Source organism: Lygodium microphyllum, chromosome 29 (genome assembly GCF_053477565.2).
Source record: "Lygodium microphyllum isolate KBCC chromosome 29, Lygodium_microphyllum_v1.1.10, whole genome shotgun sequence".
Taxonomy (NCBI): domain Eukaryota; kingdom Viridiplantae; phylum Streptophyta; class Polypodiopsida; order Schizaeales; family Lygodiaceae; genus Lygodium; species Lygodium microphyllum.
Window position 1 is genome coordinate 68,965,945 of NC_141163.1, and position 10,104 is coordinate 68,976,048.

Here is a 10,104-nt window from a genome sequence, read left to right on the forward strand (position 1 = left end):
GATTGAGCCATCCCAAAGAATTCCATCTTCTAAGCATAGGTATGTACATATGCAGATACATTCTTGCCATTGAATAACTTCACCTCACGCTCCATTGCTTACAAAGCATTCATCACAACACTTTCTGTTTGAGCTAAGGCTTATGTCACCTGTTGTTGTTGTTGTACCTGCATAAGCATATTCATATTTTGCACCAACTGTGCAAAACATCACTAGAGAATGTATTTGAAGATTCTCCCATCTTGTCTTTCCTTCTTCTGATGACCTTTCACATCGGGTTCACCAATGTCGGATGGGTTTTTGTTGAAAGGTCGAATCCACCGAGGATTAAAAGTAGAAGGAAGTAGAGATAGGAGATGGAAGAGAAAATAGAGAATACCCAAGTGGTAAACACTACAAAGACAAATCACAATGAATTGAATCAATATGTATTGAAAGAACTTGGAATCTTCGCACTACTCAGAAGCAATCTCTAGGCATTAGATCTCCTAGAGTTTCTTTGTAGAACAAAACGTGCATAAAAATTAAAGCTCCTTCTCTACTGCTCAGAACCCAAATCTGATGGCTTCGTTGGCTCCGAAAAGGGGGTAAAACACTAGGACACCTGGTCACGGATCTCCCAGATCACTCCTTCTTCTTCTTTTAATTCAAACTGCAGTTTTCAGCTTGTTTACAGCGATTGCGACGCACGCGATTTCATCAATCTGTCCCTCTTGTGAAAATCCCCTAATTGGCTGAAAAAGCAACTAGCTTTTTGCATGCCATCCTAATCTAGAAGCTTTTTTCTAACTTTTTCGGATTTTTACAATAAACAATATCTAAAATTGGCTAAAATTATCCAAAAATCTAGTATTTTTGGGTAATCCATGCAACTCACTCTGGTACTAATGGCTCAGATCACATTGACTCTCTAGATCAATAAAGAAGTCAGATGATGATGCATTCCATACTTTTTCACACTGTGTCCTCATAGCATCACGACAACGTACTTGGGCCACATGCATGTCCAGAAGTAGGCATTGTAAAAGAAGAGCATGAAGCAACTTAAAATATATTTCAATATATAGTTTTCTATCATGTACATAGTCAAATCTCTAAGGGTTAAGGTATCTACCATGATGGTCTAATGGTTTGGGGGTAAAGGTGCACGTGTAAAGATAAAAAGGAATATTAAAGGTGAAGGCACTCCATTGGATTAACACTAACATTGGGAGACAAAAGCTAGAGAAGTGACTGGGATGTGCACAAATACTTATCCATATGACTTTAGATGCTCTTATTGTTGTTTTAGGTTAAGGCTATGGGGCTTAAAGTTTGAGTTGATATAACATTTTTGTTATGATAGATCTATATTAGAATTGATAAAATCCTAGACGTGTTTGAAAAACATAAACTCAATATGAATAGCAAATTGTTTCTTCATAGCTTGACCATAAACTAAGCATAACCTAGCTAATAAGATAACATGTTTCACTGAAAAAATTTAACTCTACTTTCTAAAGAAATTTTGTATCTGCAAACAGACATGAGATAAAATTCCTAGAGTGCCCTAGATATCACAAGAAATTACAAGGATGTTTGCGCATATGTAGATGATCATGTGATTGTGCGTTTTAAATTAAATGAATTGGCTTCATAGAATCAAATGAACGAGCTATGAAATATTATCCATTTAAGGGGCATAGTGAATAGTCATGTAGGACTATGAAATAGATGCATTAACTTAAGATCTACATTACACACACACACACAGAATGGAAGCCCTACATCTACTACATCCGATGTGTGAGGAGATGAATAAACCATAACCCTTTTCTATTCAATTTGTAAATGACCCCTTTATATTACACCCTTCTATATGTTAAAAATGTATAAAAACTGTATTTTAAAAATACCTTATTTTGAACCCACGTGATGCATACACATACTCATGAGTAACTTACCCAAGGTGGCAAGATAAATGTGCCATAACCAATAGTGGACTATGTGGTGTAGTTAAGCTATAGAATTACTAGTATGTTCTCCATGTCAATCACCTAGAAAGCCAATGACTAAAGTAGTGCCACAACACTAAGGCATATATACTAGGTAGGTTGTAATGTGAAACTCGACATCTCAACAGGCATGCCTAATTCATGATAAGTGCCTCTTCCTCTAGTTGAATAACCCCCTCTTCCACGAGCATTTGAGGCACCTCTATTTGCTTGAGGCTGCCTATTTTGCCATCCAGTAGCTTGTTGTCCATGGGCTGCATATGCATTTCCAACACCTCTTCCTCTAAAATTTGATCTTCCTCTTCCACCTCTACCCCTTTGATTGGAGTAGCAGAGTATCTTGGTTGAGAGCTTAATCCTTAGAGATATTTCTATATTTGGGTGCCTTTACATTCATGTACACATTTATACATGATTGTTTGGCCAATTTTGGAATTCCATGAACTTTAATCAACATCTATTAATAAAGAAATTTAGTTCCAACTCAAATTTTAATCACCTAATTCTTAACCTGAAATATTAAACAAAATGCAACATTTCTTAATTAATTGATGTTCCTTAAAATTATGATTTGCAAATACAATTTAGTGCAAGATATAGAATTCCCTTTAGTAATTAGCACACAATCAAATCCAAATAAAATTTGGCTATATATTTAATAGAAAACTAAGCATTGAAATAGGTTTTAAGTTATTTCATGCTCTTCTTTTACAATACATGCTGCATGTGACACACATAGGCATAAAAAGGACCCATAATCATGGTTACACAGGGGCATGCATTCATATCTCCACACACTTTGGGCACACACACAACCACATCCACATGTGCACACGTGATATCATAGCATACACATCCCAAATACACAATCATGTCACACGAAAGCATGGCCACTTTATTTGTGTGAGCAATGGCTTCACTTTGCTCACAAACGTGAAGCGAGATAGGCATAATGTTGCGAGCTTTGCCAGCTTGCAAAGTGTGCAACTCCGAGTTACCCAGCTATCCCAAAATATAACTTCATAAGATTTGCAAAACGCAACCTTTATTTTCTTAGTTTGGTAAAAGGCTCCGCAGCAGCGTTAGCAGGATGAGAACGATAGAAACAAACGTCCTTGGAGGGTTTTCAGATATGTTTTTGTTTCTTTTAAAGAAGAAAAAGAAAAAGCCGCCCTTGAAGGTACTTAGATACCCCTGAAGGAACTTGCGACAAGGCCAAAATGTAAAACCTTTAAATATGTTTGCACGACATTCTCGAGGAGACCGGACCATTTCGTTGTCTTGCGGTAAAGGGCCGGCTGAAAGGTCATATAATATCTAGACAGAAGATGGGCAGAACGATCATCAGCCAGGCAGCTACTACAAGTCGAGTTAAGTACATCTGAGAGCCTCTGATCATTAGACAGAGAAGATAGGCAAAACGATCATCAGCTAGCTATATTTACCTGGGCTGGTAGAAGTGGAGTTATTTAGATCTGAGATCCTTGCGAAGAGTCTACGGTATTTCGATAGAAGATCATGAGTCGCATCAGCAGCCAGCTGCTAGTCGTGATGACGGTGCTGTATTTCGTGCAGGCGAAGCCTTTCTGGTGCGGCGCCGCGAGCTCCACGTTAGCCCTGCTCCTCCGACGTGGCCTCGTCGAGCATCATGATGCGGCCATTATGGATGTGATAGGAGAAACCGATATTATGCAAGGTACCCATGATAATGCTAATGTTAAAGTTGTTGGGCGTGCAGGAATTGACAGACTAATTGAGGAGGAGGGGGAGGATGAGCAGGATCATGGGTGCTCCAGCGACGACGACTGCGGTGGCGATTCGGGCTGCTGTCCCCCCAGCGGCCCGAATAACTTCCGCTGGTGCTCCATCGCCTGCGCCGCTGATAACTAGCTAGCTTATCATCGGCTGCGATGATACCCAGATCGCTTTGGCACGGTCAATATCGCGTGCTGTACTACCGCATAGAACTCACTTATAGTTGATTGAGCTCAAGTATTTATATGACCTATTGGTGGAACTTCTCAATAATACACCACACATCATCCCATTCCCATGCCGCTTGTCGATCGTCCCATTGTACCTCTTCTGGATCTCAGTACAATTATCATGTAGCCCTCGCTTAATTGGTAACTTTATTGAATTATAGGTGCCATTATTGAGCTAGTATGGCCGTTGGGCATTGGTTTTGTTCTAATTGTAAATCCACCCGGTCCCTGACTGTGACTGGGTACTGGTTTCCTCGTTCTAATTTCGCCCTGGCTATTTATCGCTACCGTCATCCTAATTCTGGCCCGACTATTTCATTCGGTATGGAGCATAGAATACTAATTTTTTGAGTTTAAAAGGTAAAAGGAAGCCGGCCTTGACTTGGGCGTCGGGACTCGAGGCAAGGCCAAGACGCGAACCTTTAAATATTCTTGAATTACCTACACATTTATGAGCTTGTCAATAGGACCATTCATTGTGTTGCTGGGAAAGAACCGGGCGGGAGGTTATGTATCGGGAAGACGACCAGATATCCTAGTTGGGTCGACTCCAAAGTTTGGAACGATTAAATTTCAATATCTATTCTATATATTATAACTTTGGCTTTGGGATTTGAAAGCAATGAGAAGGGCCTTGAGCCAGAGTTTAGAACAATTAAATTTCAATATCTATTCTATATGTTATTTAAACCTTTGGCTTTGGGATTTGAAAGCAATGAGAACTTCGAATAAAGCCAGATTTCATGTTTCATTGATCTTGAGCCAAGCATTGTTAGGTGTTGGGACAAAGCATGAATGACGAATCCAAAAAGATCAAGACCTTATGAAAGCGCTTGTGTAGCTTTAATGCATACTAAACGATTCACATGTGCCTGGTGACATACCTGGTTTCCCTCGATGTCTTGCGATGCATGTGATACAGAATTGCCCTCCTATTTTTCTGGAAAACAGAGACCGTGCCTTCATTATGCCGAAACTAATAGTGAAGTGTCGTATAGCCTCTTTATAAGTAGAATTTGAATACTATTCTTTATGTGTATATGTTGGCGTCGCTTCTACACGATCTTATGCGATAGAATTCGTGTAAGCTCAGGTATAACCGTATAGATTTCTCCATCCTATGCATCTTGCTACTATATTATTTTAGCTATAGGTTCGGAGAGCCCCGAACCTCCACAGGGCTTCCCGAACCTACCCCCTTTTCCAAACCTCCCTTTTTCAATCAAAACCCCCTCCCCTCCTCTCTTTCTCACGTGCAATATCTCATTTTCTCTTCCCCTTCCCTTTTTTCATTAAAGCCTTCCCCTCCTCACCTCCATTTTTAAAATTTAAAACCCTTTCCTTCTCTCTCACTTATAATCTCTCTCTTTCTTTTCCCCATTCCCTTTTTAATTAAATTCTTTCCCTCTCCCCCCTCTCTCTCATGTGTAGGGCCTAGGTTCTCTCTCTCTCTCTCTCTCTCTCTCAATTAAGTCAAACTTCTTTTCAAATCCAAAGTCTCTCTCTCTCTCTTTCTCTCTCTCTCTCTTAAATTAAAAATTTTAATTAGATATTTTTATTTTTTTAATTTAAAGTTTTTCGAACATAGTTTTTTACACATTTCGAGAAGGAGATAGAATAAAAGAGAGAGAGACAGTTCTTCACACATTTCGAGAAGGAGATAGAATAAAATAGAGAGAGAGAGAGAGAGAGAAGAGAGAGAGAGAGAGAGAGAAAGAGAGGGAGAAGAAAAAGAATAATAATAAGAAAATGAAGAGAGAAAGGAGAGAAAGAGAAAATAGAATAGTTTTTTTAATTAAACATTTTTATTCTCCCCCTCTCCCTCTCTCTCATGCGTAGGGTCTAGGTTCTCTCTCTCTCTCAGTTAGATTAAACTTTTTAATGTAAACATTTTGTTTAATAAAAATAAGGAGAGAGAGAGAGAGAGAGAGAGAGAGAGAGAGAGCAAAAAAAAAGAGGAAAGGGAGGGAGGGAGAGAGAGGGGGAACAGAGAGAAAGAGAATTATAGAGAGAGGAAATGTAAAATTTAAGAGAGAGAGAGAGAGAGAAAAAGAAAAAAGGAAAAGAGAAGAGATGGGGAGAGAGACAGAGAGAAGAAAATGGGAGAGAGAAAATAAGTAGAAGAGAAAGAATTTGAACACAATGAGAACTATAGAGAGATGAAAGAAAAAATTTAAAAGAAAGAAATAGAATCATAGAGAGAGAAAATATAAAATTTAATAGAGAGACAGTGTGTGAAAGAAAAAGAAAAAGAGAGGAGAGAGGGGGGAGATAGATAGAGAGAGAAAATAAGAAGAAGAATTATAGAGAAATAATTTGAACATAGAAAGAGAATTATAGAGAAAGGAAAGATAAAATTTAAAAGAAAGAGAAAAGAAAAAAAGAGAAACTTTCCTTTTAATTAAAATAAGGAGAGAGAGAGAGAGAGAGAAATATACAAAGAACAAAAAAGAAAGAAGATGAGAGGGAGGGAGAGAGAAAGGGAACATAGAGAGAGAGAATTATGGAGAAAGGAAATATAAAATTTAAGTGAGAGAGAGAGAGAGAGAAAAGGAAAAGAGAGGAGAGAGGGGGGACAAAGACAAAGAGAAGAAAATGAGAGAGAGAAAATAAGAAGAAGAAGATAGAGAATTTGAACACATAGAGAATTATAGAGAGAGGAAATATAAAATTTAAAAGAAAGAGAAAAAAATTTAAAGAGAAGAAAAAAGAAGAAAAAAGAGGAGAGGGAAGGAAAGGAGAGAGAGAGAGAAGAAGAAGAATAAGAAGAAAAAAGAGAAAAAGAGGAAGAGAGATGGGAAAAAAGAGAGAAGAGAAAATTCTTTTTAAAATTTAAATATTTTTTGTGAGAGAGAGAGAGAGAGAGAGAGAGAGAGAGAGAAGATAAAATTTAAAAAAGAGAGAAGGAGAGAAGAAAAAGATAAAATTTAAAAGGGAGAGAATAAAAAATAAAAATTAAGAGAAAGGAGAGAAGAAGAAAAGGGGGCGGAGAGAGAGAGAGAGGAGAAGAGAGAGAATATAAACATAAAGAGAGAATTATATATAGGGAAAATATAAAATTTACATACTTTAAGACAGACTTGGGGCGGAAAGAAAGTGAAAGAAGAAGAAGAGAGAGAGAATATGTAGAGAGAATTATAGAGAGAGAAAAGATAAAATTTAAAAAGAGAGAATTAAAAATAGAGGAGAAAGAGAGAAGGAAAAGAGAGGAGAGAGAGAGAAGAAAAGCGCAAAGAGAAGAAAATGAGAGAGAGAGAGAGAGAGAGAGAGAGAGAGAAAAGAAAAAATTTAAAAAGAGAATGAAGAGAGAGAGAAGAAGAAGAAGAAGAAAAAGGAAAAAAGAGGAGGGAGAGAGAAGGAAAAGAAAGGAGAGAGGGGGGAGAAAAAAAGGAGAGAGAGAGAGAGAGAGAAGAAATCGGGGAGAGAAAAGAGAGAGATATATATATATTATAATGCATACAATGAAGACTAGAGCCATGAGAGATATACGATGAAACAGAAATATTATTATCAGTAAGAAGCGGCCAGACCAGTAGACTCTTTTGCTACACACCGTTGCCGCGAAGCGGCCTAGCATTTTGCGCGCACAAAGAATGCTAGTATATATTATAATCTATACAATGAAGACTAGAGCCATGAGAGATATAAGATGAAACAAAATTATTATTATCAGTAGGAAGCGGCCAGACCAATAGACTCTTTGCTCCTGGTATGTAGGAGGGGATGCTTTGAGGGTGGTGAAAGACGTTATCTGGGTCCACTTGCGCCTTGATCTGTGCCAGCCTTTTGAAGTTATCGTCAAAGTAGCAGGGGCCCCATGTGGCGGCGGCACCCGGATACGTGGCGTCCTCTCCGATGTCAAGGTCCAGGTACCAATGTAAGCTTGCATGGGGTTTTGTGACACGAAGGGCTCCATGTAGGCGTGGAGCGTGCGGGACCACCGGAGCATCGTAGGCTCGGACAAGGACACGTTGGTCCAGTTGGCGTGGTACTACAGGACGAAGAGGTTGCCACGTCGGTGTGGGAAGGGTGTGTGGTTGGACGGGATGGCGGCCATGGCACCGCCGTACGGCTTGAACAGGATGCTGCCGACCGCCGGGTTGGCCTCTATGAGATGGAAGGCCCCGTCCCACGCCGACCTCCACAGGGGCGTCTGAACATAGTCAGACTTGGCCTTGAAGTAGTTCTTGTCCAGCAGCTGGATCAAGGCACGGCCCACGTTCGCCACCGCCTCGATCCAGCTGCCCTCGCTGCACTCCCCTTCTGTCAGCCCCAGCTCTGGGAAAATGTGTTCACCAGCTCCAGTGCCTCCTGCAGCTCCCCCATGTAGTAACCGTAGACCAGCGCCACCAGCTTCTCCGACACCGTCTGCCCACCGTAGAGATAAATCACAATCTGCAGCTCCGGCGGAGCGACGCTCGGGGCCACCATCTGCCACGCATGGACAATCTCAGCTATGTTGGTACGGTTGGCGCGCACGGCGTTGAAAGCTGTCACTTGCGGCGGCACGGCTGCCAGCTGCAGCTTCACGATGCCGAAGCTGCCGTCGCCGCCGCTGCGGATGGCCCAGAACAGGTCCTCCCCCATGGCCGCCCTGTTCAGCAGCGTGCCGGTCGAATTCACCAGCAGGGCGTCTAGGACGTTGTCGGCGGCCAGGCCGTGCAGGCGCGACATGAAGCTGTAGCCACTGCCACTGATGTGGCCGCCAGCGCACACCGTCGGGCAGACGCCAGCGGGGAAGCCAAGCTCCAGGCTGGCCTGCGAGATGGCATAGTAGAGCTGGCCGAGGGTGGCGCCGGCCTGGACTCAGGCGGTACGGGAGTCCACGTCGACGTCAATGCAGTCGAGGTTCATGAGGTCGAGGAGAAAGAAAGGGGAATCGACGGTGAAGGAGAGACCCTCGTAATCGTGGCCGCCGCTGCGGATGCGGAGGGACAGGCTGCTGCCCATCGCACACAGGAACGCGGCCTGGAGCTCAGCAGCGGACTCCAGCAGCACCAGTAGCAACGGCGGCGGGGCCTCGGCGAACCGCAGGTTCTGCGCCGAGAATTCCAGAAGGTGGTAGAATGCGGCGTCCCCGGGCAGCGTGTAGTTGCGCACCCCAGCACTCTGCAGGCACTCCTCGGCCACGCTCGCCAGCCCCGCGCGTGACATCGCTCCAACTGCCATGAGCAGCAGCAGCGTCATCACCACCACCACCACCTCCATATCCGCCCTGACAGTTATCGGATTGTTGGGGTGTCTAGAAGCTAGTTAGCCTCAGCTGGTGTCTCATCACAGCACTTACTCACGTTGCAGCTGTGAGCAGTGAGCTTAGAGCTAGTACGAATCAGTCGTCTTTCTTCACTGAGCTAGTACCAATCAGTCGTCTAGTAATAGCATGTCCCGGGCTTTAAATTTGATACCCAAGATTGGGCTTCAAGACAAAATCAATGACACATTTATCCTTTGTCACGCACTTCACGCACCCGGTGCGTCGATGTCAATACAATTACGGGCTTTAAATTTGATGTCCAAGTTTGGGCTTCAAGACAAAATCAATGACACCTTCATCATTTATCACGAGGTAGTCTTAGGCTTTAAATTTGATGGCCAAGGTTGGGCTTCAAGTCAAAATCAATGACACCTTTATCCTTCGTCACGCACTTCATGATCTTTATTTTTGCAAGTGAGGACCCTATTATCACAAGAAGGGCATTCTTCAATGTTACCTTTCTTTAGGAAAGGCAAATTTTTTCTAGTGCCTTTAGAGAGCATAGCCATGAAAAAAATGTATTTCTTGAAAGATGTTTTTAAATATATAAATTTAAAAAATCTATTATGTAAACTTATAAGTTACAAGTCTCCATTAAACTAAAAGCACAATCCACATTATAAGGCTTAAAAAATTATCATCAATGCAAGCTTAGACATTCTTTATTATATTGAGAAAAAAATCTCAATGGATTAACACATGTCGTCAAAAGCAACAAGAAGAAAACCACTTTCTTATGTTGTCATCACATTGGGATTTCGATGCTCTTTTAACAATCCCAAACAATGTACATGGCATCCCAATCCACAGCACGAGGATTTTTCTCACCATCATAGGATAACAACATCAACATATTTAATGTCTCCAAAGT

General features: G+C 41.6%; 1 long non-coding RNA gene and 1 pseudogene across 1 annotated transcript; one reads left to right on the top strand and one right to left on the bottom strand.

The window, feature by feature from the left end:
* Nucleotides 1–3,280: 3,280 nt before the first annotated feature.
* LOC148010756 (uncharacterized) lies at nucleotides 3,281–4,144 on the top strand. The gene is made up of 2 exons (XR_015689541.1): nucleotides 3,281–3,690; nucleotides 3,774–4,144. It is a non-coding gene; the product is annotated as an uncharacterized LOC148010756 (long non-coding RNA).
* Nucleotides 4,145–7,509: 3,365 nt separating this feature from the next.
* LOC148010757 (berberine bridge enzyme-like D-1) lies at nucleotides 7,510–9,338 on the bottom strand (annotated as a pseudogene).
* Between the last annotated feature and the right edge of the window lie 766 nt (nucleotides 9,339–10,104).